At 37.3% G+C, this 26,942-nt stretch overlaps 1 pseudogene; it reads right to left on the bottom strand.

Annotated features, from left to right (window-relative positions):
• Positions 1–21,934: 21,934 nt before the first annotated feature.
• Positions 21,935–26,081, bottom strand: LOC114496803 (annotated as a pseudogene).
• Positions 26,082–26,942: the final 861 nt, after the last annotated feature.

Below are 26,942 nucleotides of genomic sequence, written 5' to 3' on the forward strand. Positions count from 1 at the left end.
TACTTATTTTCTCTAGAATGTAATTTAGACTCAAATTTTTAATGAAAGTTTTCAAACTTAAAAATATGCTCATTTTAAATTAAAATATAATACAATATTGACAATAGTTTCTAAATTAAAATTGTAAAAATATGAAATTAAAATTATAATAAACTGTTAAGCAGTACATATTTATGCAACATAGGGTAGTGTTTGAATAATTATTTGTAACAGTTGTACATCATTATACATATTTTTTAGTCATTTAAAATCCTGCTAATTCCAAAACATTTTTTCTAATTCTATTAGCATCATTCACCCAGAATTTATAATGTTTATGAGTATTTCTCTAATATTATGCATTACACTCTTGTTTTATAATATCAGTGAAAGCTTTTTCCATCATATTTTATAAACTTATGTCTTTGTGCTATCAAATTCAAATGAACAGATATTTATTATTTATTTTGAAGAATAACTTCAACCATATTAAATGTTACAGAAATATGTAATTTTGAAGCATTTTCCAATCTACATTTTTATTTTACTAACCTCACAAAAATTATAGTAGTAAACCTATATGCTGATCATTTATATTCATATAATGAAACTTTTTTCATAACAGAACTTTTTTCTACTTTATAAATATGTTAGTAAAAATGTTTTTGAACAGATGCTTATAAAGACAATAAGGCAATCATGTCTATGAATACAAATAAATTCACAATATTTTCAATTATAATATATCTACTTTCAAAATTAGAATATGATATATCATTCAGCAAAGCTTAATTAATTTTTAAGCAATATAAAAAGTAACAGATTTTTAGAGTATTTTTACACATAAAATATGAGAAATCAAAGCAAGTAAATATAAGAATTCAAAGATAATGTGTAATTTTGGAAACATATTCCAAAGAAACCTATTTTAAGAATGAGACAAATGACTGCTCCACATTATCTAAACATAATGCAAATGGATAAACATAATGTAATTTTTCAAATTCTGAATTCTTTCCTGCCTGTAAAAGGTGGAACCAACTGATGAAAAGCCAAAACAGGAGAATAGAGAATTCCAATTCCTGTGGTAGGCTATTATTACTTCAATTTATGCCTTATATAAGATTGGGGCTAGGTCTAGGACTGTCAAGATTTCTCATGTATGCTTAAGATTACTTGAATATGACTTGTAATTCAGCTGGCATCTTTTAATAAGGTTCTGCATAGAACCTAGGCAGGGAGTCATATTGGTATTTGGGTGGAACAGAGTTGATTTCCAACTGGTTTGAAAAAGTTCTATTATTATGTCTAAAAACTTTAAAAACCACTTGATGGGATTAAGAGCAAACTGAACAATGGTCAGTGACCTTGAAGTCATACTTACAGAAATTATGCAAACTAAATCCCTGAGAGAAAACATTGAAAAAGAAATCAAATAGAGCCTTAGTGGCTTGTGGAATAATATTAAACAATCTAACATATATTAATAGGAGTCTCAGGAAATAAAAAAATAAAATGGGGAAATGGAAATAATATTTAAAATAACAATGAATAAAAAATTTCTATTTAGATGGAAACTGTAAACTCACAGATTCAAGAACTTTAATGAACCCCAAGCAGGATTCACACAAACAAAATCATGCCAACGTATATCATGATTGAATTGCTCAAAAGCCAGTGAGAAAAATAAAGTCTTAAAATCAGCCAAAGGGAAATATATGGCATATTATCCACAAAGAACAAAAATAAGAATTACTTCTGATTTTTTGTCAGAAACAATGTGAGACAGAAGACATTGAAAGAAAATCTTCATCAGTAAAATAAAGGCCAAGAGAATTTATCACTAACAAATCTGTACCATTAGAAATATCGAATAAAATTCCACAGGCAGAAGCAAAATACAAATAGATGGAAATAGTTCTATAGAAGGATATAAAGAATGTCACAAATGGTAAATATGTGAGTAAATGTGATTAAAGTTTATGTATCATAAGTGAAGCAATAATATTATTTGAACATACATTGTGATAATTTTAAGATGCATATTGTAAATCCTAGAGCAACCTCTCAAAAGGGAAAACAAAGAGATATAGCTAACAAGCCTATAGAAGAAGTGAAATGGAAAACTGAAAAGTTATTTATCCAAAGAAGTCAGGGAAAGAGGAAAGAAGTGAAGAACACATAGGACATATAGGAAACAAATCCCAAGGTGATAGACTTAAACTGAAATTTATTCATAATCACATTAAATGTATAGAGTCTAAGCACTTTAACTGAAAGATAGAGATTGTCACAATGGATAACAAAGCAAGACTCACCTATTTTCAGCTTATAGAAAATCATTTTACTATGATGATGCAGACAGACTAATAGCAGGAAGAAAAAAATAGGAAAACACTTGCCCTAGCTGGTTGGATCAGTGGGTGGAGCGCCAGCCTCCAACCTAGAGGTCACTGATTTGATTCCCAATCAGGGAACAGGCCTGAGTTTCGGGCCAGGTCCCCAGTTCAAGGAATGTGAGAGGCAACTGATCACTGTATCTCTCACACACTGATGTTTCTCTCCCATTCTTTCTCCTTCCCTTCCCCTCTCTCTAAAGGTAAATAAATAAAATCTTTAAAAAAAAGTAAAATTAAAAAAACAAAATAAAAAGAAAGGTGCCTATGTTAATATCAGAAAAGTAGATTTTAGGGCAAGTAATACTACCAGATATAAAAGAAATATTTCAAAATGATTAAAGGGTCAATTCATCCAGAAGATATAATTCTAAATTTATATTCAGTTAATATAGGTGATTCAAAATACATGAAACAAAATCTGATAAATTTGAAAGGAAAAAGAGATAAATCTATATATACAGATCAACAATTCAATAATCCTTTCTCATTAATAAATAAAACTAGTAGGCACACAACCCTAAATATCAGTAAATTTTGAAAAACATGATTAACCATTTGGACTGAACAGTTATGGAAGATTAAGCCTAACAACTACAGAGGGCACATCCTTTTTAGTGCATGTTGAACTTTCACCAAGTCACACTATAGATTCGATCATAATGCATATCTCAATGAATTTAAAAAATTAAAATGATACTAAGTAGTTCTCTGCCTATGATAGGATTAAATAGATATCAGTAACAACAGATGTCTGGATAATACCCAAGTATTCTATAATCAAACAATAAATTACAAAATTACCCAGAACTGGAAAGAAAATTAGAAAATATTTTAGTTGAATTTTAATGAAAATACAAATATCAAAACTTGTGGGATTCAGCTAAAATGGTACTCAAAGGGAAATATATGTTTGATTATTTGTATTAGAAAAAATCTGAAATCAGTGATCCACATTTACACCTAATAACTTAGAAAAAGAAAAGCAAATTATACTTAAAGGAAGTAGAAGGAAGGAATAGTCAAGATAAAAGCAGAAATGACAAAAAAGAAAATTAATAAGCAATTTTTTTAAAATTAATAAAAACCAAAGGCTTGTTCTTTCAAAATGAAATTGATAACCTTGAGCTAGAGAGAGAAGATACAAATTACCAATATAAAGAATGCAAGGGCAGACATCACTAAAGATCTTATAAACATTAGTAGGATAAGGAAATATTATGAGTGATTTTATGTCAATAAACTTGATAGCAAAAGTGAAATAGACAAATTTCTTAAAAATTATAAACTATCAAAACTCACTAAAATAATTAGATAACCACTATAGAAACTAAATAGTTATTTTAAAAAACTCTTTCACATTAAAATATTTCAGAAAATAGTGAAAAAGGAAATATTTCACAACTCATCTTTATGGGACCAGCATTATCTTGATACCAAAATAAGTAAAAGAAAACACAGGCAATAAAAACTATAGACTAACACCTTTCATTACACAGAATAAAATTGTTTTTGAGCAATACTAAGTCAAATCTAACAATATACCAAAGAAAATACATTCTGGCCAAGGAGGGTTTATCTTAGAAATACAAGGGTGGTTTAAGACTCACAGTTTAAATGACTGTAACTTGCTGTGTTAACAAACTATAAGAAAACATGATTGGTCCAGATGCAGAAAAGCATATTTAACAAAATTCATATCTTGTCTTGATAAAAACTACCTGTGATGTAGGGGACTACCAAGGACATCCTCAATCTAATAAAGGTCATCCCTAAAAAATCTACACCATTGTCATACTTATTAATGGAGAATTATTTTCTCCCCAAGATCAGGAACAAAGCAAGAATAACCTCCTATCACTTCTATCAATTCAATGTTGGGCTGGAAATTATAGCCAGAACAATAAGACAAGTAAATGAAAGGCATACATGTGAAAAAGGATGAAATAAAACTGTCTTTATTAATGTATGATATTATTATAGGTGCAGAAAATTTTACAGAAAATGCTACTAAAACATTTAGCAAGATAACAGAATATGAGGTACATATAAAAATCAATTGTATATACTTAGGGATAACTTTAACAAAATATATGTGAGATCTATATACTGAAAACTATAAAAGAGTACTCAGAAAAATTAAAGAAAATCTAAATAAATGGAGAGATTTCGGCTCATGGATTGAATGGCTTGATACAGTTAAGGTACCAATTACTCCAAAATTATCTATGACTAAAACACAATTTCAATCCAAGTTCCAATAGGAAGTTTCGAATAAGTTAACAAGTTGATTTTAAAATTTATATGGAAATGCAAAGATCATATATATTACCAAATAAACACTGAAAAAGAACAAAGTTAGAGAACTTATATTACTTGATTTTAAGATGTACTACCCTAAAGCTATAATAATCAAGAAAGTATGGTATTGGTGTAAAGAAAGACACACAGATAAATAAATAATTTAAAATTATACCCACAGCTATTGGTAAATTGGTTTCAACAAAGGCAATTACCTAACACAATAGTGGAATGACCGTATTCAAAAGTGGAAATGGAACTGGATATGTATATGAAAAAAAATTAACCCCAATCTTACCTGCCTCATACAGAAAAATTTTACTTGAAATGCACAATAAACTTAAATGTAAAAATTTTTTAAACTTCTGGAAGAAAACATAGGGGAAAATCATCATGACCTTTGGGTAGGAAAAAGTTCATTAGAGAAAACACAAAAATCACTAACTGTAAAAGAATAAAATTGATAAATTGAATTTTATCCAATTTAAAACTTCAAATACTTAAAAAACATCATGCTAGACAAAATATTGGTATTTTATATATCTGACCAAAGACTTATGCCCAGAATACATAAAAAACTCTTACAGCTAAATAACAAAAAAGTCAAAATGTATGTACATATGCTTCAAAAATGAATATATATAAATAGTCAATAGCTCATTAAAAGCTACAGTCACTGAAAATATTAAAGTTAAAATCACAGTGCACTTTACAAACCACTTAGCATGTACTGGAATAACGAAAATTTAAACTATTGACAAAAACCAGTCTCAGCCAGGATGGTACAATTTGGGAAAGTGTGGTTGTTTTCTATGAACTTAAATATGCACTTACCATAAGACCCAATGATTTCTTTCCCAGGTTTGTGCCCAAGAGAAATGAACACACATGCCAACAAAAAGACCGATACATGAATGTTTACAATGGTTTTGTTTATAAGCAACAAATATCAAATGACCATCGATAGGTGAGTGAATAAACTAAGGCATAGCCATATAATGAAATATTACACAGCAATAAACAGGAATAAGAAAAAGGAGTAACTATTGATAGATAGAACAACATGAATAAATTCTAAAAATGTGCTGAGTGGAATACAAAAGAATACATACTGTGTAATTTAATTTATATAGAATTCTAAAATAGGCCAAACTATGTTAGAGTGACAGAACGCAGATGAGTTAGTTCTTGCCTGGGGCTGGAGAGGGGGAAGATTGACTGCAAAGGGGCAAGACTGAAATTTTGGGGCTGATGGAAAAGTTGTATATCATGATTAAAGAGGATGCATACCTTTATCAAAACTTATGGACTGTATACTTAAAATAGGTGCGGTTTATTGTATGCACCTCAGTAAAAGCTGATTTAAAAGGAAAGAAGGGGAGGAAAGAAGGATGGGAAGAACCTCAGAAGGTTTACCTGATTTGCTGAAGACCAAGGCCCCAACCCAGGTCCTCTGATTCCCAATACCTGGCTTTCCCTACCAGACCAGATTGCCTCTGAATTACCACAGGGCACCTTTAATCATTAAACTCTTTAAATGTTGAGGGGAAAAAATCACACCTTTTCATAAATTGTAAAGGTGCATCTGTTTCTAATCCAACTTCCAAAATTTTAATTCTATCTATGTCCTAATCTCCTGTCAGGGCAACACACAAAACTAGCAAATGGCCCTGTGGTTGACCTGGTGGCCACCCATGGAGGTGATTCCTGGCTAAGTGAGTAGCCTGCTCAGAACCTCTCCTTCTCCTCTCCTTATTATTCTGCACTGCACTCTCCTAACTGCAAGAGCTGGTGCTAGGACTTTGCTTTCCCAATCCATAGCCCAGGGCTTTTGCTAATATACTAGAAGCAAATATCTACAGTAGTGACTCTCACCCTCAGGGCATAGGTTCCAAAACCCCCAGTGGATGCCTGAAATGTCAGTAGTATTGAACCTTTTACATACAAACCTTTTCACTTCAAGGAAGCACTTATGGCTTCCCTCTGGCATATCTGAATGGCCAGCATCACTACCCTTGTGCTTTGGGACCACTATTAGGTAAAATAAGAGCTACTTGAACACAAGCACTGTGATAACAATGGATCTGATCATCAAGACAGCTACGAAGTGACTTAAGGGCAGGCGTATAAAAGCATGGATGAGCTGCACAAAGTGATGATTTACATCCTGGGCAGGACAGCAAGCAGTGTGAGATTTCATCATGCTACTGAGAAAGGCATGCAATCTAAAACTTATGAACTGTTTAGTTCTGGAATTTTCCATTTAATATTTTCAGACTGCAGTTAACTGCAGGTAACTGAAAGCACAGAAAGTAAAATTGTGAAATGATGGGGCGTTACTCTTCTGTGACTTAGTGGTGTTCAGCTCTATACTCATCATTTATATGCTTTAGAGATACAGGGTTGAAAGGAGCATCAAATTCATTCCACATCTTCAAGGCAGAAAGACCTGTTGCTTTATCCTTCTCCAATTAACATATGTATTTACTAGACAAGCAAGCTATCAGTACTCAGTCCTGAAAGCCTAGGTAGTTCATTCAGTGCATTTCACAGTATCTTAACTGTATTTCAATAAAAAATGAGGAAAGCTAAAAATATCCACTAAAAATAGTGGAGGAAAGAGGGTGAATGTAAGGCACTGGTAAGGACGTGCATACCAGGATGAGGTAGCTTAGGATCTGAGCAATGTGGGAGACACCCAGGCATCCAGGAGAGGGCATCCATAATCAGGGAAGGAAAAACACCTAAAGCATACCTTCAATGGCTCTAATATTCCCCCTAAAGCATGGGACAGTGTGGTTTGGTGGAAAGTACATAATTTTCAGAGCAGGCAGATCCTGGTTTGAGTGCTGTTTTTTTTTTTCTGGATGAATTTAGGTAAATGACTTAACCTCTCTGAACTTCCACTTTTTCACCATGCAGAAAATAGTAAAATCTTCCCTTTGGTATTATGAGAAGAATTAAAGGGCTATAACGTATGAAGTCATAATAAATTCTGTGTTGCGTCCTTCCTTTCTTCCTTCTTTTCCTCCATCCTCTCTTCCTACATTTCCTCTTATTTGTCTACTAACCTTCATTTTTTAATTTTTATTTTTTGGTTGTTTACAGCTACAGCTGTCCCCATTTCCCCCACTTTACTCTCCCCTGCCCTACTCAACCCGACCTCCCACATTCAATCCTCCCCTATCTGTTACCTTTGTCCATGGGTCCTTTATACATGTTCCTTGATGACCCTTCCCCTTTATTCCTACCTTTCTTGATGTATAAAATAGTAGAAATAGAAGAGACCCTAAAATTCTTCAGTGTAATGCCTTCCTCATACAAGCAAGAGAAACAAGAGACTTGCTTGTGACCCACTGCTGGCCATTGGCAATGCTGAGATCTCCTTAGTGGTGGAATCTTTCCCCCATGCCATGAGGGCTGGTGAATTAGTAATCTAAGTTCCAATGCCCAAAATTTATACATGCATGCACTTGAAGGTCCAGAACCAAGAGGATGTCAAGAAGGACAACTCTCTTATCTTGTATTTTTTACTCAAGAACACCAAACTTGACTGACTCCTATTTTAAAAGCTGCCCTGATGAATAGTTTATAAACCTCTGGTACTTTTATAACCCAAAGCCTTCTTGATGTCTCTCCACAAGCACCTCTGAGTAAATTCTATGCTCTAGAAGGAAGCAGTGCCAGGAGTTCCCAAGACAGAGCCCTCAAACTCTTCAAGGTCCACAATTGTTCAGAGGTGAACAGTTATCATTTGGGGGCTGCCCCTCATCTAGACCTTCTTCAAATTTTGAGAGAACTTCTATATTTTGTGAGTCTTCAAGGAAAGCTGGACTCTGCCAGCTGCAACAGAAGAAGAAGGAAGCAAATGTCCCCTCTCCCTACCCTGACAGCTAAAACTGGGTCATATGACATGTCTTCTGCCAATCAGATATTCTCATCTGACCATGACCCTAAGTGAGTGATACTCAGTTTAAAGTTCAAGGCAGTATCAGTAGGGGCAGAAATAAGACATTTATGACAGTAGTGTCTCAAGCTATTTTTCTCAATTTTTATCATTACTGCTTTTGTAAGGATACAGTTTAGAAATCTTTCTCTAGATTGCCCTTCCATGAAATCTTAAGACAGCAGACACACAATATATAAGTACTGTATGCATGTCCATACTTTATACATGAAGAGTAGGATGCCTATCTGTTGTTCCCATGGAGGAAGGTGATATCACCCTGATGAGAATGCATGGTCTACAAGATGTGGGATCCAGCAGCAGAATATCCCAACTTAATGTTCCCATGTACTAATAATGGCAGTATATCTTATTCCTCGGGGTCTCTTGTCCCCTACCCATTTTTACAGCCTGGCTCTTTATTCATCTGTGACTTACTTGGGATTTTTCCAGCAAGGTCCTATCTTAGTTTGGATTTGCTTGGAAGCAGACACTAAGACAAAGATTTAAGTGCCAGTAGTTTACTTGGGAAGTGATCCCAAGAAAAACCAGGAGAGTAGGAAAGTGAAACAGGGAGGAGAAGGAAGCCAAACAATGGGTGCATTACCAAGCCAGTTACCATCATGGGCAGCTAGAGTTTGAGCCCATGAAGGTGCTCTAGGAAAGAGAATAAGGCATACACCAGGATTATCTACCTAAGGGACAAGGCAGCTGGAGAATTTGTACTCTAATTCCCACCAGTCATTGGTTGGGTGCTGCTGCTAAGATGCTAATTCACTGCCTTCCTAGTCTGCTGTGCATGAGTAGTGCAGCTCTGGAGACCAGAGAAAGCCTTCAGGTAAAGAGATGTAAATGCTGGTAGCTGACAGTCTGGTGTGTGTGCACTGAAGTGAAAAGAAGGGTCAAAGGGACATAGTTAGGACACAGACATTGAAAGACAGATAAAAGCATAAATCGTGGACTTTAATCAAATATTTCTATGGCTATGTCAAAAGAATGGGGCTGAGGTAGCTGGAAAGCAAAGCAGGGCTTGATCTGACATTAGTGAATTACACTATCAGATGAACATACTCCAACATATTTCTTTTGTATGTGTAATGATACTAATTAAACAAGAGCTGAAGTGGAGATGTATGGAAAGATTTAGAGACCTCTGGTTTTTCTAGCCCTCAACCCACTCTTAGCCACCCCCACCTCTTGCCTTCCTTAGCACCCCCTTCTTCCTGTGTGATTAGGCTCTTCATGTCTGACCTAAGGACACTGCTACCTTCTTCCAAAGGCCATTAGTTACCTTGGAAGAGGGAGCAGATTCTCTTCATTCTCTATCTGCCCCCACCACCATTCATACACATTGATCCCTGATATCCCCAGAACAGTAACTAAAGTCAGAGCCCAGCACTTCCTAGGGGAGAAGGGAGATTTACCAAGTTCAACCCAGTAGGAGATTTACTCACCAAAAGACTAACAGGACTTTACTCACGTATAGATTGGCAAAGATCTGAGAATGTATGAGTAAAGGGATCCTGATGTTATTGATCAAGGGGAAACAAACATAATTTTGATCAGGATAAATATGGATACACTCACCACTTCTTTTCTTCTGATGAAACAGTTTCAATTGAAAGTTCAGTCAAGGGAAAGCAGAGATGTTAGAAATGGTGAGGTTCAGTAGAAGAAAAAATTCAAAGACATTGAGAGATAGGATGGTGGCTATAGTTTTAGCACTATAGATGATCTCATTGTCAAAGCCTGAAATACACACCAGTGAGGAAACACTAGCACCTTGGGAGAGCACATAGTGGCTATTCTCTAGGTGGGGATACTGGTAGAAGATGCTGACATTGAAAAAGGCTCCTTGATTATGATGAACATAGTAAAGTCCCAAAGTGGAAAAGGACAAGTAGCTACACAAGAACAGTCAGATACAAATGGTTACTGTTACCTCAATAGACATTTAGGGCTCATCAGAATAGACTGACCTGTAGGATCTTAGGGTGTGGTAGATTAATCATGGGGTTTCTTGCCCAACTTGATGTATATAACTGAAAGAAAAAAAAAAACCCAGGTCTGGCGAATCAAGGCAGCCACCATATCAGAAAGTTAAAACCATTTGTAAATCCCAGTCAGTTCACAGATCTACATCCCCTTTAGAAAGGAAAGAGAATGGCTAAAGAATCAGTTTCTACCAATATTGCAAGTATATTCTGTGAATTTTCCTCCTAGATTTCCTCAAATATATTTGTGTCCATTTACATGAGTGACTGTACTGGGTCAAGGAAAATTCCCAAACTTTTCAGAAATAGTTGGACACTAGCTTTTAAGCCAACAATACTAAAAAAGCAGGGGACTTAATAGAGGTCAGGTGATTAATACAATCATGGAGTGTGTGTGCATGTGTGTGTGTGCATGTGTGTGTTTGGCCATTTTTTCCCAGGGGAGAAGTATAATAAACATAGAGAAGAATGTAAGAATTGTGATGAGTTTTTGTTTATGTAACAGCACTGACTCTCCCCTTCCATCGCCAAGTTCCTTACCTGCCCGTATCTGTGTCTCAAACTCTCTAATCTCCCTCCAGTGTCAGGTCTGAACTTTCTTCTTATCTCTTCCTACTCTTTTACCTACTTAATTCCTCCTTATCTTTCCAATCTCAGCTCTAGGGAGGGTTACCTCCCTAAGGAAACTTGCTTGCTCCCATCTCCCCTGGAATCTAAGAATCAAGGTCAACTTCCTTGTTTCAACAACGTCATGGAACCGTGTTGCTTTTTTTCAAAGTCGTTCCTCAGGCTGTTGTGCATTCACATGGATGAGCTGCTCAGTACCTGGGTCTTCCACTCTATGACAAACACCCTAAGAGTTTCAGCCTCATATTTTTCTTCATCCCTGTATTCCTGGCTCCTAAGTACAATGCCTAGCATGGCGGGCACTCAATAAATATTTATCAGATGATGAATAGATAAGTGAATTACATGTGTTTTTATTTTTAAAGTGTCATAATAAATAAATATTCAAATTCAAAAAAGAAAATAAAATCTTATTTTATTAGTGTCAAAGTTCAAAATAGAGGCATTTTTAGAGGCATTCTGTGGAAAAAATACACAGAAATAATTTTTATAGATGTGCTTTATATATTGCATGACTTATTTACATATTTACATAAAACTATATTATTACCTACTCACACTGTCTCAGCATCACATATTAAGACATATAGAAATATAAATAGTTTGATACAAGGTTAGGTATATTTTTAAATAATTTCTTTAAATTGGAATGAAAATAGCCATCTTCCCAGTATTGTACACTAACATAATTATATGTGATTTGTTAGGCAAAGTATTTTGAATACTTCATGATTCCACTTTATGAGGTATCTACAGTAGTCAAATTCATAGAAATATAAAATAGAATGATGGTTACCAGGGCTGGGGTGGGGAAAAGGGGGAGAGAGTTTCGCTTTTGCAAGATGAAATATTTTTCAGGAGCTGTTGAAAAATATTGTAAATATCTTTAGCACTACTGAACTGTAAACTTAAAAATAGTTAAAATGGCAAAACAAAAGAATTCAAATTTGGCATGAATTGGTCAATATTTTTCAATATTTTTTGCCTGGCAGCACTTTTTTCTGGTAACTACGAGCAGAGGAAGAAAAACAATCCCCCTCAGCACACACGTCTGAAGGTGTAGGTGGGCCCTTTTCAAACAGGGCCTGGATCAGTGAGGTTCCGTTCTGATACCCCTTTCCCAAAAAGGGCAAAATGTTAACCATGGTATAAAAGCAGACTTGGGATCTGGGGAAGAGAAGATTGTGCAGCGATCAGTAAAAAGGGGAAACCTCACCATCCTTCATTTCAGCATCCTGTGCATTTGCAGGCCTAGAAGGAGCTACGGGAGGGTTTGTGGGCAGACAGACTGGATTTTAATTGGTCTACAAAACCCTAATAAAGCTTTAAAGTCTTTAATTTCACCACACTTCCCTTTTAACAAACTTGAAGGAAATAACTCACCCTGAACTGCACCAGCGTACTGCCAAAGAACCACCAAATAAGAAAAGCACATTTCCTGAATTTGGGTGAATGAACCACACACTCACTTAAAAGGCCTTTTTTTTTTTTTTTTTTTTTTGACCCTAACAGAGAGGATGCAAAACTGTTATTTTTCTAATGAAAACATTTAGTGCCACCTGCTGGCAAAATTCATTCTGACTTCTTAGCATTCACATAGTATAACTGTCTTAAACAAAGAAGATAGTAAAAAACCCTGATACAACTTATTTGGTAAATTTTTGAGAATATAAAAAATTTAAATTTCATATTTTTATTGAAAAGAATCCCTTCTGAGACACTCCACCACTTGAGGCAATAATTGTTTCTACACACTTGTCTTTCTGTTCATTTTTAAGCTAAAAGAGGGACAAGTGAGAGGAGAAGGAATTGCTCAGAAATTCTTAGGCCCCTTTCATCCCTAACATTACTAGGATTCTAAGAAGGTTCAAAATGTTTCCATTGTAAACATTTGGCCTGGGAACATTTATCCAGTTGGTTAGTTTTCACTCTAAGAGGAGTCTCAAATTCCATGTCCTTAGGTAAAATATAAATAGACCCAGTTAGTCCCTCTGATATTTTATGAACTGGAATTGTACTTCTTAACCTACCATTCATTCCTGAGTATGAGAAAAACAAGAGGAAAGATATTTAATGTCTGAACAAGCTCAAGCATTGATACCAATTTAACTAGCCAGTACAATTAACACAATTTATGTTTCAGAGTAATTCACACCCTTGTAAGTCACTGTGTTAAAACATCTGCACATAAACAAGCCACGTGTATGGAGAACAGGAGAAAAAGTAATTTTCTTGGAAATGTGTTGGTTGATTAATTTCATACTCCAAAGGAACATTCACAGTAAAGGTGTTACTGAGTGTGTTGGCCCCAGTTTTGCTGACTATAGGAAATTTGATTCTAAGTATCAGCCAGTGCAGGAAAACATCTATAAGACTTGGCAAAGTGGCAGTGTTTCATGCACTGGCCAGTTTATCACCAGAATTTAAGTTACTTCAAAGGGAAGAGCCCCTGGAAACAGACCAGCAAGAGCCTGAAGTGTCTGAAAGATCTTCTAGTTCAAGCCCCTTTTTTTACAAACCAATCAGTGGAGGTCTCAAGAGTTTAGATGATTTTTCCATAGGCAGAGCTAGAAGAAATAGATGGTAGACAGATAGATAACAGGTGAATGGATGGATGGATGTGAGGTCTCCTGATTTTACACTTTCTGCTTCTTCCTCATCACCATGCTTACTGTAACCAACATCCTGCTGCAGGGTGATGCAAAATACAAAGGTGATGGGAGGAGTGGCAAAAGACACCTATGAGTATAGGTAAAACACATTACTCGGACTGATGTCTTTCTCCTTTAAAAAAATAAATAAAGCCTGTATGTGAAATAAAGGGATAAGTGAGAAAACAACTCAGCTAAGCAGAGGGCATGCAGCAAAGCAAATACTGCTGCCCATGTTGTTGAGCAAGCAGTATGTGCCCAGGTCCTTGCACACACTGTCTTCAGATCCCATAAACACTATTCAAAATAGCGTGATTACGTCCATTTCAAAGGTGATTTACTAATGCTTAGAAGGGTAAATTACCCACCATCAAGTGATAATAAAGGGCAGAAACACACGTGAAACCAGGACACCCTGATTCCAAACCCTACCACCTGCTCACTTCACCAGGCTTCCTTGTCCTAGCACCCACAGCTACACCCATGCTTATGTGAGACCTGGATAGGAAAAGGGGCAGAGGTATGTTCTGCTTCAAGAACCTCAGAAGATGCTGTTTCTAATAAGCTAAATTAATACACAGGGCTACTCCAGCCAGTGTAACCTGGTTAGATGTAGAGCTCATTTGCCTCTAAAATGTGAACTATTGACTCAGGGTAAAGACTTCATGAAGCATGAGTCATGGAGCCTAGCAGACCTGGTTTGTTTTTAGTCAAATGTGTGTGTGTGGGGTGGGGGGGGGCGGGGGGGGGTGGGGCGGGTCGGGGCGGTTGTGCCAGCAAAACATGTCAAAGAGGATGTAGACTTACACACTCGTCTGCCTATTACAGCTGCCCCAAGCATCCCCGGCCTGACAGAATAGGGTCTGTTTCCAACCCCCACATATCCCTAAGGAATGTGATCTTTGCAGAGATCATTGACAGGAAATGACCTTGAAAAAGTTACTCAGTGTCATTCCTTGAATGTTCTGCTGTCAGCTCCTAAAACTGTCAGGAATGAGGTCATGAATGTCTCCTTCAGCTGCACAAACAGAGGTCACTGAAGGATTCCAGGAAAGAAAAAAGTAGTAATCACAGTCAGTCACATGTGGACCAAATATGGCAGCACCGGTAGGCAGCTGCTTGGGATTGTGATACAGTCAACTTCATGATCAAACTCTACAGCTGCCATTTTCCAGGGGTAGGGTAGTGTATCTAATGCCTCAGTTGCCCATCTTCTTGGTGGACCTCAGGGCATGATATAAGTAGTCAGCCCTTGATAAATGCTACTTCTCATTCTTTTTCTCTTCAACCCCCATAATAAGGTTAGAATCTCTGGCGCCCTCCTGAAACAAGAACTGTGGCCTATACAAAGGGCTCACCAGTGCAGCTTTCCTGCCATTCAGGTCATGCTGATGCTAAACTGGAGCAAATCTTGACATTTAATCTAAAACTGTTTGCATCAGATTCTCAAAGGGATACATTCCCTCCCTGAGGTTTAAGAATAACTTATAAATTCTTCCACACAGTTCCCAGAAGCTCCCTCCTCTGCTTAGTAACCATCACCACTTCAGTTCAAGGTCTCATCACCTCTCCCCAAGGACTGTGGCACCTCCTCACTGTCTCTCTGTCTTCATTCTGCTCTCACCACCCCATTCTCTACACTGCTACAGGACTGAGCTCTCTGACATGTCAGTCGAAGAACGTGGATATTATTAGTTGTCTCCTAGCATCATTTCCCTGTCTTCTTTCAAACAGATCCTGGATTTTATTGATACCCATAACTCCCTCCTTTCCCTGTTCCTTGCAGGGAGCTGTCCCTGTCCCCATCTCCTCAAGTGGGTCTGACTGGTCTAAGAGTCAGTCCATTCACTTTACCAGTGACTGGTTTAGTATTGGTCCACATCTTAATCCTCGTCAATGACATGTGAGAAAAGGTTTTCAGCTATCTCCAGGATGTGAATGTTCTTCATCATACCTATCTGTAGATCATGAAACATGCATAACTTTGTCATAATACTATCACAATGACTTATTCATTGACATGTTTTGGTCCCTACTGAGACTCTAAGTTCCTAAGTAGATCTTTTCTTATGCTACTTTTCATCCTATTCCTAATAAAATACCCAGCATATAATAGGCTCTCAAATAACATTTGTTGAATGAATGAATAAATTAATGTTATAAACTATTCATAGTGGTGAATTTTCCTAATGTGCTTTCTAATAGATATGAAGATCTTCTATTACAGTTCACGAAGAATATCCACATGCTGATTATGTGTGGCTACAAATTCTCATCTGTTGTAGGTGCATTTTTTCCAGACCGTGATGGCAAGGCCAGATTTCAACCTTCTTTCCTAATTAGGAAATAGTTCCTATGTGACACAAGAAGACTTCTCAACATGATGTTATAATCACAATGCATCAGGTTTTTAGGACACCAAAGACAAAGAGACTTTCAACACCCTGTCCTTCTCAACACAGACAATACTGCATACAGGTATGCATCATCAAAATCAACAAAACAGGTAGTCCAGAAGGGATCCTTGTAGCACCTGCACATGAATAAAGTAGATATAAGGTGTAAGGCATACTCCCCTAATCACGAAAAACATTAAACTCAAAATCCTTCCTGTCCCTATACAGTCCAGAGGACAAATTAGCAGTGGTGTATACAGACTGCCATGGAATCAGTTGCAATTAAGAAGCAGTAACTGAGCTTCTATTCCTGTAATTACAACTTGTCTGGTGTGGACAGACAGACCCCTCATTGTGTCTGGAACAATCGCAGCATTCCAAACATAAAGCAAGCCAAAGCAGCATACCCCAGGGCTGGCCCTTTCAACAATCTATCCCTCAACAGCTCCTGGCTGCAGCCAGCTCGAAGACCCAGTTTCCTGCCATTGTTCTCACGTTGAGCCTGGAATTCCATCCAAATGGATTTGACCTTTTTACTAAACACCATGCATATTTCCCTGATTAGTATATTCCTGTATTTAGATGGGAAGTAGCAGGACTGGGGGAGGTGAAGGGAGAAAGACAAGGAAATAAACAATTTCATTCTACTTATGCTATAATGATAATAACCTGGAAATCTGGCTTCATCCACAAGCATAATAAAAATGATCACTCATACACAAATACGCATACATCTATGAAAAATCTTGTGTTACGCTGAAAGTAACTGTATACCTGGCTTCATTAATAAATGGTTATCTCTATGGGGACTCTATTTATTACAAACAGGAAGACACAGAAAATTACAAAAAGTAATGTCTTTTGAAGGATATTATTTCTTCTCATGGTGACCCTGAGTAGGGGCCTGTAGGTATTAGGTAACTGGGGTAATCCCTGTAAGGGCCTACAATGCCTTCTGACACCACATCCTACTTTTCGGCTGCTTCCTCTAATGCTACTGCTTCTATCCATTTTTACTACCCTATATATCAAGTTGAAACTATTGAATATAGATTGGTCCACAGATGTTCTATTGAAAATATTTTATGATCACACATGTATTATTTATAAATGTCCCAAAGGCAGTGAAAAAATTCACCATTTAAAAAACTGTGACATTATTAAAATTTATATGCTTTAAAAGACCATCAGAAAATTAAAAAGACAACCCAAAGGGTGAGAGAAAACTTTTGCACATCATGTATTTTATAAGGGACTTGTTTCCATAATACATAGGAAACTATTACATCTCAAGACAAATAACCCAATTAGAAGTGGGCAAGAATCTGAATAGACATTTCTCCAAAGAAGATATACAAATAGCAAACAAGCACATATAAAGATGCTCAACATTGCTAGCCATCAGAGAAATGACAATCAAAACCACAATGTGATATCACTGCATGTCTCTAGGATGGCTTTAATAAAAAAAGACAGATAATAACAAGTGTTGGTGAGAAGGTGGAGAAGTGGGAACTCCCCTACACTGCTGATGGAAAGGTAAAGTGGTGCAGTGCTTTGGAAAATTGTCTGACAGTTCCTTAGGGAGTTAAACATAGAGTTACCATGTAATTCAGCAACTCCACTCCCAGGTATATACCCAATAGAAATTAAACATTTTTCCACACAAAAACTTGTGTTTAGCAACATTATTCATAACAGCCAAAAAAGGAAAACAACCCAATGTCCAACAACTGTTGAATGGAGAAATAAAATATGGTATAAGCCATACAATGGAATACTACTCAGCAATAAAAAGAAATAAAATACAGTCACACACTGACTAATGCTGTTTGGGTTAGCAATGGACCACATGTATGACAGTAGTATGCCATATAGTGTAGGTGTGTGGTAGGCTAAACCACCTAGGTTTGTGTGAATACACTCTGTGATGTTTGCACAACCACAAAATTCCTAGCAATACATTTTTCAGAATACCTCATCATTGTTAAATGGCACATGACTGTACAGAAACATGTTACAACATGGATGAAACTTGAAACCTGCTAAGTAAAAGAAGCCAGTGGCAAAATACCAATATTTTATGACTGTGTTTTATGAAATGTCCAGAATTAATAAGTGATAGAGACAGAAAGTAGGTTGGTGGTTTTCTAGGGCTGAGGGACTAATGTATCTAAACAGAAATGAAAAGAAAATTAAGAAATGGAGAAATGAAAGTATTTGGGGCTGAGAGCTAAGGAGTGTGGGGTTTCTTTTTTAAGGTAATGAAAATGTTCTAAAATTGGGCATGGTGATGAATGCACGACTCTGTGAACGTATTAGACCCCATGAATCTGTAAACTTTAAATGAGTGAATTGTATGCTATGTGAACCATATATCAACAAAACTTTTTTAATTGTGAGGTTAATTAAATGCTCATAATTTGTTGGCAAATTTTATTAAAAGAATATAGGACTTAAACCCAGAATTTCTGCAGTCTTGTCCTAATGTTCATCCTTCTCTAAACAGCTAAGTAACTAGGGTAAGTCTCTTAAGTCTCTGACCTTTGTCCTCCTCTGTAAACGAGGAGGGTACACACATGTCCTCTGAGGACCTTCTTACCCCTGATTCTTTCAAGTAACAATGACCTAACCAACTGTGCTGATAAAATCATCTGACTGTCCTTTGAACTCTCTGAACTTATCATATTTTTTTCTTGTTTTTTAAAATTCTACCAAAAATGCCACTGGGTAGTTTAAATAATAATTTAATTATGTTTGATTTCAGTGAAGGAGAAGTGTTTTAAATTAGCATGATAGGCTATTTCTGTGTTATGAATTGTGGGACTAACTAGTGAAATCTCAGGGTGCTCTGTGCAGGGTCTGGAAAGCCCTTCCTACTCACTCTAAATAAGACCTATCAGTCCTCCTCTCCCACCGATGCACTGCTATTATTTCTAAGTGCCTTTCCTGTATGATTTTGAGTGTGATACGTGGCTAGCCCAGCACCACATACACCTACAGATTAATCCTAGCCTGTGGGTGAATCATCTCATGGCCTAACTTATTTTTTGAACATAAATTTTGTTATAGTTTTGAATTTGGGGGACTTAATGATAGCAGGGATAGGTACTATCTTCACCAAACTGCCACATAAATCACTGGCCTGCTTGACACAATGTAATTCATCCAATACTGGCCACAGAGAGTGGGAAGAGGGCCTCTGGTCTCCCAAGTCCTCACTTATGGGTGACAGGGCTGCATTAATGAAGAGACTGTTTTCCCTCTTTCCATGCCCTGCCCCTTGGCTCTGTTCCAAAGGCTTCCTTTCCACATCAGAACAAATATTTATCCTCTTAAATTATAGCTTCAGTTCAAACCCTAACAACACTGATATCCTCTTTCTCTAAAATCCATTGTCATAATGGTCCTGAGCATAAAATACACAGAATGGGTCACTAGTTATTTAATGTCTGTGAAATCAGCATCTGAAACCAGTTGTTGAGGTCAGAACTGAGTCTAATGTTTCTCTTCTATCCCCCTAAGTATCTAGCACAGTCACAACAGACATCCCATAAGCATTTAATTGGCTTTGCTAAACACTAAACTCAGAGAACACTTATAAAGATGTGGTCAACACCAACATCCTGAGACAAGTAAAATGCTGACAGTTCTCAAACAGATTTCTGAAAATGGGAATAGGAAATTTCAAGAAATGTGGTGATGCCAGTTAGAATCTTTCTCAAGGTACATTTAAGAATTTCTGGAAATAATGAAGTCATCACTTTCTTTCTCTAACTTATCTACTGGGGGCAGGGAAAGGGGTAATGCTTCTGTCCAATGTTTCCATTAATCTGTCCAGAAATAAGATCTCCATCCATCTGTGCCCCTCTCTCTCCAGTGTTTTAGATCAAATCTTCATCTACACTCTGAAGACCTCCTCTAAGCCTTAATCTAATACCTGCCTTTTCAACCCTTCTTCACCTCACCAAATCCTCTTCTAGGGTAGTCTTTCTTCCTCACACTGTTTTCTGGAGTAATAAAAATGCTCAGAGTCCTTGTAAGTAAATTCTGTGTTACATTTATAATTAGCAGCCCTCTGAAAAATAGGATTATTGCATATTACTTAATTCAATTTGTTTGGTCATGGGCAACTTTTAGAGTTTTGTTTAGTTTTGTAGATTACAGTAGCCTTCAAGAACCTTTGAGTGGGCAATAAATAGCTTTCCTCTGCAACCTTGTTAGCAAATCATAATGAAAGCAAGTCTTAGGCCAAATTCTCATACACATACAGACACCTATTTGATGAATATTTATTAACAAAGTAGGCTCAGAACAATTTATCAACCAGCTCTCTAAACACAACCAGCTCTCTAAACACAACCAGCTCTCTAAACACAAAACCAGCTTTTTGTCATCTCTTTAGATGCCCCAAACATGTACTGTAAAATGTTTGTTCAACCACCACAGCCATATTCCTGGACAAGATCCAAAACATTGTAATAGACACTCTCTCATGTCTTAAACCGATGACTGGATGTCAGGCCAACTGGAGCTCAGGTTAAAATATCCCCAGAAAGGGCAGGGCCATGGTTGAGTGAATTCTTAGCCTTGTTCATTCAGAGAAAAGGTACCTCTATACTCTATTTATACACCTTAAATCTCTATAATTTTACCAATGAGAATTAAGTAACAAGACACTATTTTGATCAATGACACCACATTTGTTGATACCTAATGCAATAAAAGCAAAGCAATGGTAGTTGAACAAGGAAGTCTTATAAAAGATATGTCTGGCCCTTCTGATGTAACCCTGGCTGGCCACCTCCTTACTAGGCATTCTTTTTTTTTTTTAAGATTTTATTTATTTATTTATTTATTTATTAGAGAGGGAAGGGAGGGAGAAAGAGAAAGAGAGAGAAACACCAATGTGTGGTTGCTGGGGGCCATGGCCTGCAACCCAGGCATATACCCCGACTGGAATCAAACCTGCGACAGTTTGGTTCACGCTCAATCCCCTGAGCTACGCCAGCCAGGGCCCTTACTAGGCATTCTTGATGAACCGGGGGTTGACCTAAGCTAAAGTAATATGCACAGAGTATCATGCTCTTTTTATTCAGCCATTTCTATGTAACTTATAGGTATCATAATAAGACTGGAAATTCACACTATAATAAGTTGAGCCTCTTTGAAAACACTTTACATCATTCTGTAAAGAATTTTCTCACTCCATATTTATCTTTTAAATGATTTATAAAAATCTTATTTTCTTCATTTTTTATTTTAAAAGTGAATATTTAATTTATCATTACAATAATAATTGAACAACAATAAAAACAGAACCACATTAGTAGCTTAAAATTATATTAATTTTAGTTTTCTTTGGAGAGGGCTTTTTATTGCTAGTTTTCTACCAAAAAAAAATGATGCTTGGAAAATGTATTTAGAAGACAAAAATTCTGTCTGAACTCAAGTCTAAAATACTTAAAGGAATTAAAGGTTTTAAAGATCTAAATTGGGTATTAGCAATATCTCATCTGAATCCTAAAAGTTTGACTTACTGTGACAAACATTACATATTGTTTTAGAAAGATAGCCAATAAATTAACAACTCAGCATTGTCTAGAGACTGGCACCCCAGATCACCGTGACTATTACACCTGTCTGTGGTCCATCCACTACCACCTCTTTTTTCTTCTGATCCTTCTTAGCTTCCATCTGGGCAACTCCAAAGAGACTATGAAAAAAAACAGATGCAGAGATGGATGCTCATTTCTCCTCCTGTTCCTCTCAGCGTAGCAATTAGGCAAATAATCAATGAGAAAAAGGTATATAAACCATACCTTATAATCCCCACAAGGCCTCACTCAATTTGAAAAATTGCTGTTCTGTCAAATATGCTAACATTCCAATAAGGTATTTATAACACAGAATGTTCATTTTTCTATCTGTATGGGCTGAAGCTACAGGTGTTGAAACATGAGCCAACCTTGTGGTTGATAAATGAATTTTGAAATGCCTACAGAAATATAAATAAGTCAACTTCCCCTTGGGTAACTTCCCCAGGTGTTTTGTGGACCCTGCCTCAACAAAGCTTTTGAATGCATTGCATTTATGGCATAAGAAACATCCACACTTTGAAGGCTACAGAGTACAGACCAGAAATTCAGTAATAGTTGTATAATGGTCCGTTTTGCCTGCAGTCTACATAGCAGCCATCCAGGAAATATTAAATGCATTGATTCATAACAAGCTGAAATAAGTCAGAGTTTTCTGAAATCAGGTTCCAATTATGGCTGTATTGATCTCTGCTCCATTTGCAAGAATAAGGGTAGACAGGTGAAATCTTCTCAAATAGTTTCTGGAAGACTGTTTTCAAACATACCTCAGAACCAACCAGTTCACAATACTTCACATTCTGTTCTCAGATGGCAATTGAATTTTTGACAGAACTGGACAAGAAATACTTCAGGGTCTCCTTGTGTTCCTTTCATTGCTAGGAAGGTAGGGAAAATCACTTCAGTGTTGAAGTCTTATCCCACTTTCCACAGCAAGTCGCATTTTGCTTTTTAGCAGCAATAAATGCACTCAGAGATTAGTGTAGGAGAATTTATATAAGGGAATTAAACTATGTAAAATCCGCTGTTTATGCAGGAATGCAGCCTTTTGAGGATCAACATCTTCCACAACTGTGAACACTGGGAATTAACCTCCCAGGTGCTGGGACAAATGAAGTCCACTTTCTTACTCTAATTGTTTCAGCAGAGGGGTGGCACCTATAGTGTGGCACTTTAAGTCTTGAGGTTGCACTTTATTTGGCAGTCGATTCTGGTGCATCCTGAGTTCGTGGTCAATAAAACAAACGTTGCGATGACGCTATCACTCATTCTGGCTTAACAAATCATTCTTCGAGTCTGGATCCAAACCTACATGGAGACTGAAATTCCCTGAAGTGAAAAAACTGCCCAAAAGGCAGCTAAGAGACCAGAGGAACACCTGACCCTCCCAAATTCCCTCATGCTCCAAAACAAATGGGTCACCAGGGACACAAAAGTACCGAGTAAGGAGACCTTGCTCCCTCATATGCCAGGTGAGCGCTTCAACTTCATCGCTGGAGGGGCATTTCCTCCTGACCCAGCTACTTCTGTGGTGACTCTCACCACTTGTTCCTCTGCTGTGGCAGTTTAAAATCCTTTCCAGCTCATTCTGGAGCCTGAAGGAAAAAGGCTCCCTGGCACTGATTCCAAATCAGTGAAGCAACTAAGGTTGCCATTTTAACTGAGGGTGCTGTCAAGATACCTAATCATTTCCTAAGTGTGTAGTGGTTGGTCTTCACTGGCAGGGGTGTCCAACCAGCCCAGGGTAGCTATGAATGCAGCCCAATACAAAATCATAAATTTACTTAAAACAGTGTAAGTTTTTTTTATGATTATATGTTTACAATGTATTTAATGTGTGGCCCAAGACAGCACTTCTTCCAGCGTGGCCCAGAGACACTGAAAGTTTGCAGCTCTTTTCTATTGGTGGGAAGCTTTCCTTCCAATTTCACACCATAGTAAGCATGGTGGCAGCAACCCCGCTCTAACTGGTTGAATGTTTTCACCTTTATCTTAGAAGCTTATGGGGTTGTTTGAAGAGCACATAGCAACCTCCCACCCCCAACCCTAGTGGGGTAGAGATTTGCACGTGGGTTCCGGCCTCAGCAAGCTTTATATTTTATTTCCTTCTACTTTCTTAAGATCTGAGGTCCAAAGAAGATCCAAGGTTCGAAGCCAGGGTTGGGAGATTTGAAATTGAGGCGGAGTTCCTCCCTGGATTCTAATCTAAATCTGTTTTTCTTAAAGGTATGCTTACGTGTGACAAAATGCTGGCACTGTACAAGGCAAGCCTGTGAGCACAAGGAGGGCCTTCTGAATAAGTAATGATGATGGAATGTGGATATCCACCTAGTGACATAATGTCCTTTAAGCAGTGTTGGGAGCAAAGGGACTGTGACTCCCCAGCCTGGACTCTCCACTTCACCTAGCAAAAAGGTTGTGCTTGGCGAATTTTTCCCATACCACTCCAGTTACACATTGAAAAGCCTGAAGATCTTAAACTTTTGTGGTTCAGGGAGCACTTTGAGAATGTCATGAAAATCTCTTCAATAAAAATGCACATATGCACATGTACAACATAATCTTTATATACCATTTCAGAGAGTTTATAGACCTGGTAATTATCACCACTACCACCAATTTCATCCGTCAGTCTCCCAGAATCCACCGAAGTGGTCAATAGATCACCCCTGAACTGCCGAGTTTCGTCTTCAGTAAAATCTCCTGTCATAGTAGTCCATTGTACTCCATTGCAGTACTCTGAGGAGGAAATGAAATATCAATTATGGAAGCACATTGCAATTGTGGATTATAGTATAAACACACGGTGATTCTGCTAATGAAATTAACCCAAATTTAGGACAGGCTTCTTCTTCTGTGCTTTTCTTGGACACTACTGTTGCCTGATACCGAGTCTGCTCAGATTCTTCTATGTTTTATCGGAAACAGACAAGCAACACTTTCCCTAAACTGCTCTCTGCAATGACGGAAAATGAGTAAACCTCTCCCCTCTTGAAAAATCTCCTCTTGCTTCTGACCTCTCAGTTTTTCTCCCCTGCCCATCCTGACCCAGAGATGTCATAGGGCCCTGAGTCCCTGAACTGATGAATTAATAAACACGGTAAAGCAATGTGGTGTTTATCTCTAGCAGTATTCCACATTTTAAAAGCAAGCCACATTGTTAGGGATCTAGTGGATACTAAAGAATGCATCTCTAATATTGGAATACCAATAAAAATTGCCTCAGTCTGGGGAAGCTATTTTTAAGGAAGATCCTCAAGTCAATCATATAGGCTATTGAATGTTCCTCCTAAGTCAGAAGACTGAGTTTGCCACTTGCTTGAAATTTTTAAAGATAACAAGATCCTCCCATATCCAAGCAAGAGCATTCTGAAAGGGATAGTGAATAATTCTACCCCTCATTTGAAAAAGAGCACAGCTCTTCTCTAAAAAGAAGGGGTCAGTTTCAATGCCTGTACTGTCAGAACCCAAGCTGGATGACATTGGTTATCCCAAGGGCTTCCACTTTGATTAATCCTGGGCAAGTCCCACTGGCCACCTTGAACTCATGGCACATCTTCTGGGAAGGTGTATGGCGATCACCAAAGGAACACTTTGGGATTGAAGACCTATTCCTTACCCAACCTCTTACCTGAAAAGCACTTAAAGTAAGTTATTTACTTACTCCCACCTGAAACTTTCCCATTTATCAGCTACAAACACACAACAGAATAAATCTAGGCCAAGACCCTTCACCCAATTACCTTGTCTGACTTCTAATGACCTGACTCTTGCCACTCTTGCTCCAGTACTACATTTTCCCCACCCTTGACTTCTTCTGCCCAGGATCCTGCTTGCCTAATCAAATCTTGGATTGAATTGATTTGAAAGCTCCTGGATCCAACATATGCTCCCTGATAAGTCTGAGCCCACCCCAGTCCTGAAGGAGGAGCAGGGTTCTTCCTGGCTCAGCTTACCCAAACCTCTGAACGTATAGGTAGCTCTACCAATTCCTGTCACAGACAGACTTACATTCCAAAGGAAAATCTTGCAAGTTCATACACTATCCTACAAGCCAATGATGATGGACCATCAGCTTCTAAAGCAATCATGTCTTTAAAAAAAAGACCCTGAGTTTGAGTCAATTTTATTTTTATGTAATTCATACATGAATCCTGGACCCTATATTTCCTACCTACCTTCTTCTATTTCCATTTTCCCTTGATTCTTTGTCCAAGTTTTAATGGCTTAGCTGGAGGGTTTTTTTTTAATAGCAATTTTTTTATTGTTGTTCAAGTACAGTTGTCTCCATTTTCCCTCTACCACTCCCCACTCCCCACCCCAGCCATCCTCACTTGATCCTAGCTGGAGTGGAAACCATATTTGCTACTCATGTTTGTTTGAACACTTAGGTTCTATGAAAATATTTGCCTTTCCACATTCCCAATGATAGACAGTTGTGCTAGCTCATTGCTGTTGTTTTTTAATTATCTTGGCAGGGAGAAAATTGGCTTCATATTTCAAAGAGTTTCTTTTCTACTAAAAAGTTCTTATATCACCACACATAAGCACTTATAATGTGAACTCAGATAGTGGAGCCACCAGGACCCTCAGGGAAAAAAAAAAGACAACTCTATTTTTCTCTCAGGACCTACTAATTAGCTCAGTGACCTGGGGCTAAACTTCTCCAGGCCTTGCTTTTTTCATTTTTAAATGAGGGATTTGTTTATGTCCAAGGTTTTTTCCAACCATGACCTTCTACAATTCTATCAAAATAGGTCACAGCAAAAGAAATTATAATTTTCTTCTGAGCATAGGGATTTTGAGCACAGGAATATTATGAATCTGCAAATAGAGTTTAAGATGTCATCAATCTCCCCTTGCCAACAAAATGCATTTCCATTTGCTCCCACTGTATTCTTACACTGAGTAATTGGAAATAGCCTCTAGGGGTAAGGATTTGATGGGTCTGTATGACAGCAGGGTTCATTCTCTTGCCTTTAGATTCCAGTTAAGAAAAACTATTCAAGCCAATTCCTTTCACCATGAGGGATCCAGCAGTAGCCATCTCAATTG

This window comes from Phyllostomus discolor, chromosome 5 (assembly GCF_004126475.2).
Source record: "Phyllostomus discolor isolate MPI-MPIP mPhyDis1 chromosome 5, mPhyDis1.pri.v3, whole genome shotgun sequence".
NCBI lineage: Eukaryota > Metazoa > Chordata > Mammalia > Chiroptera > Phyllostomidae > Phyllostomus > Phyllostomus discolor.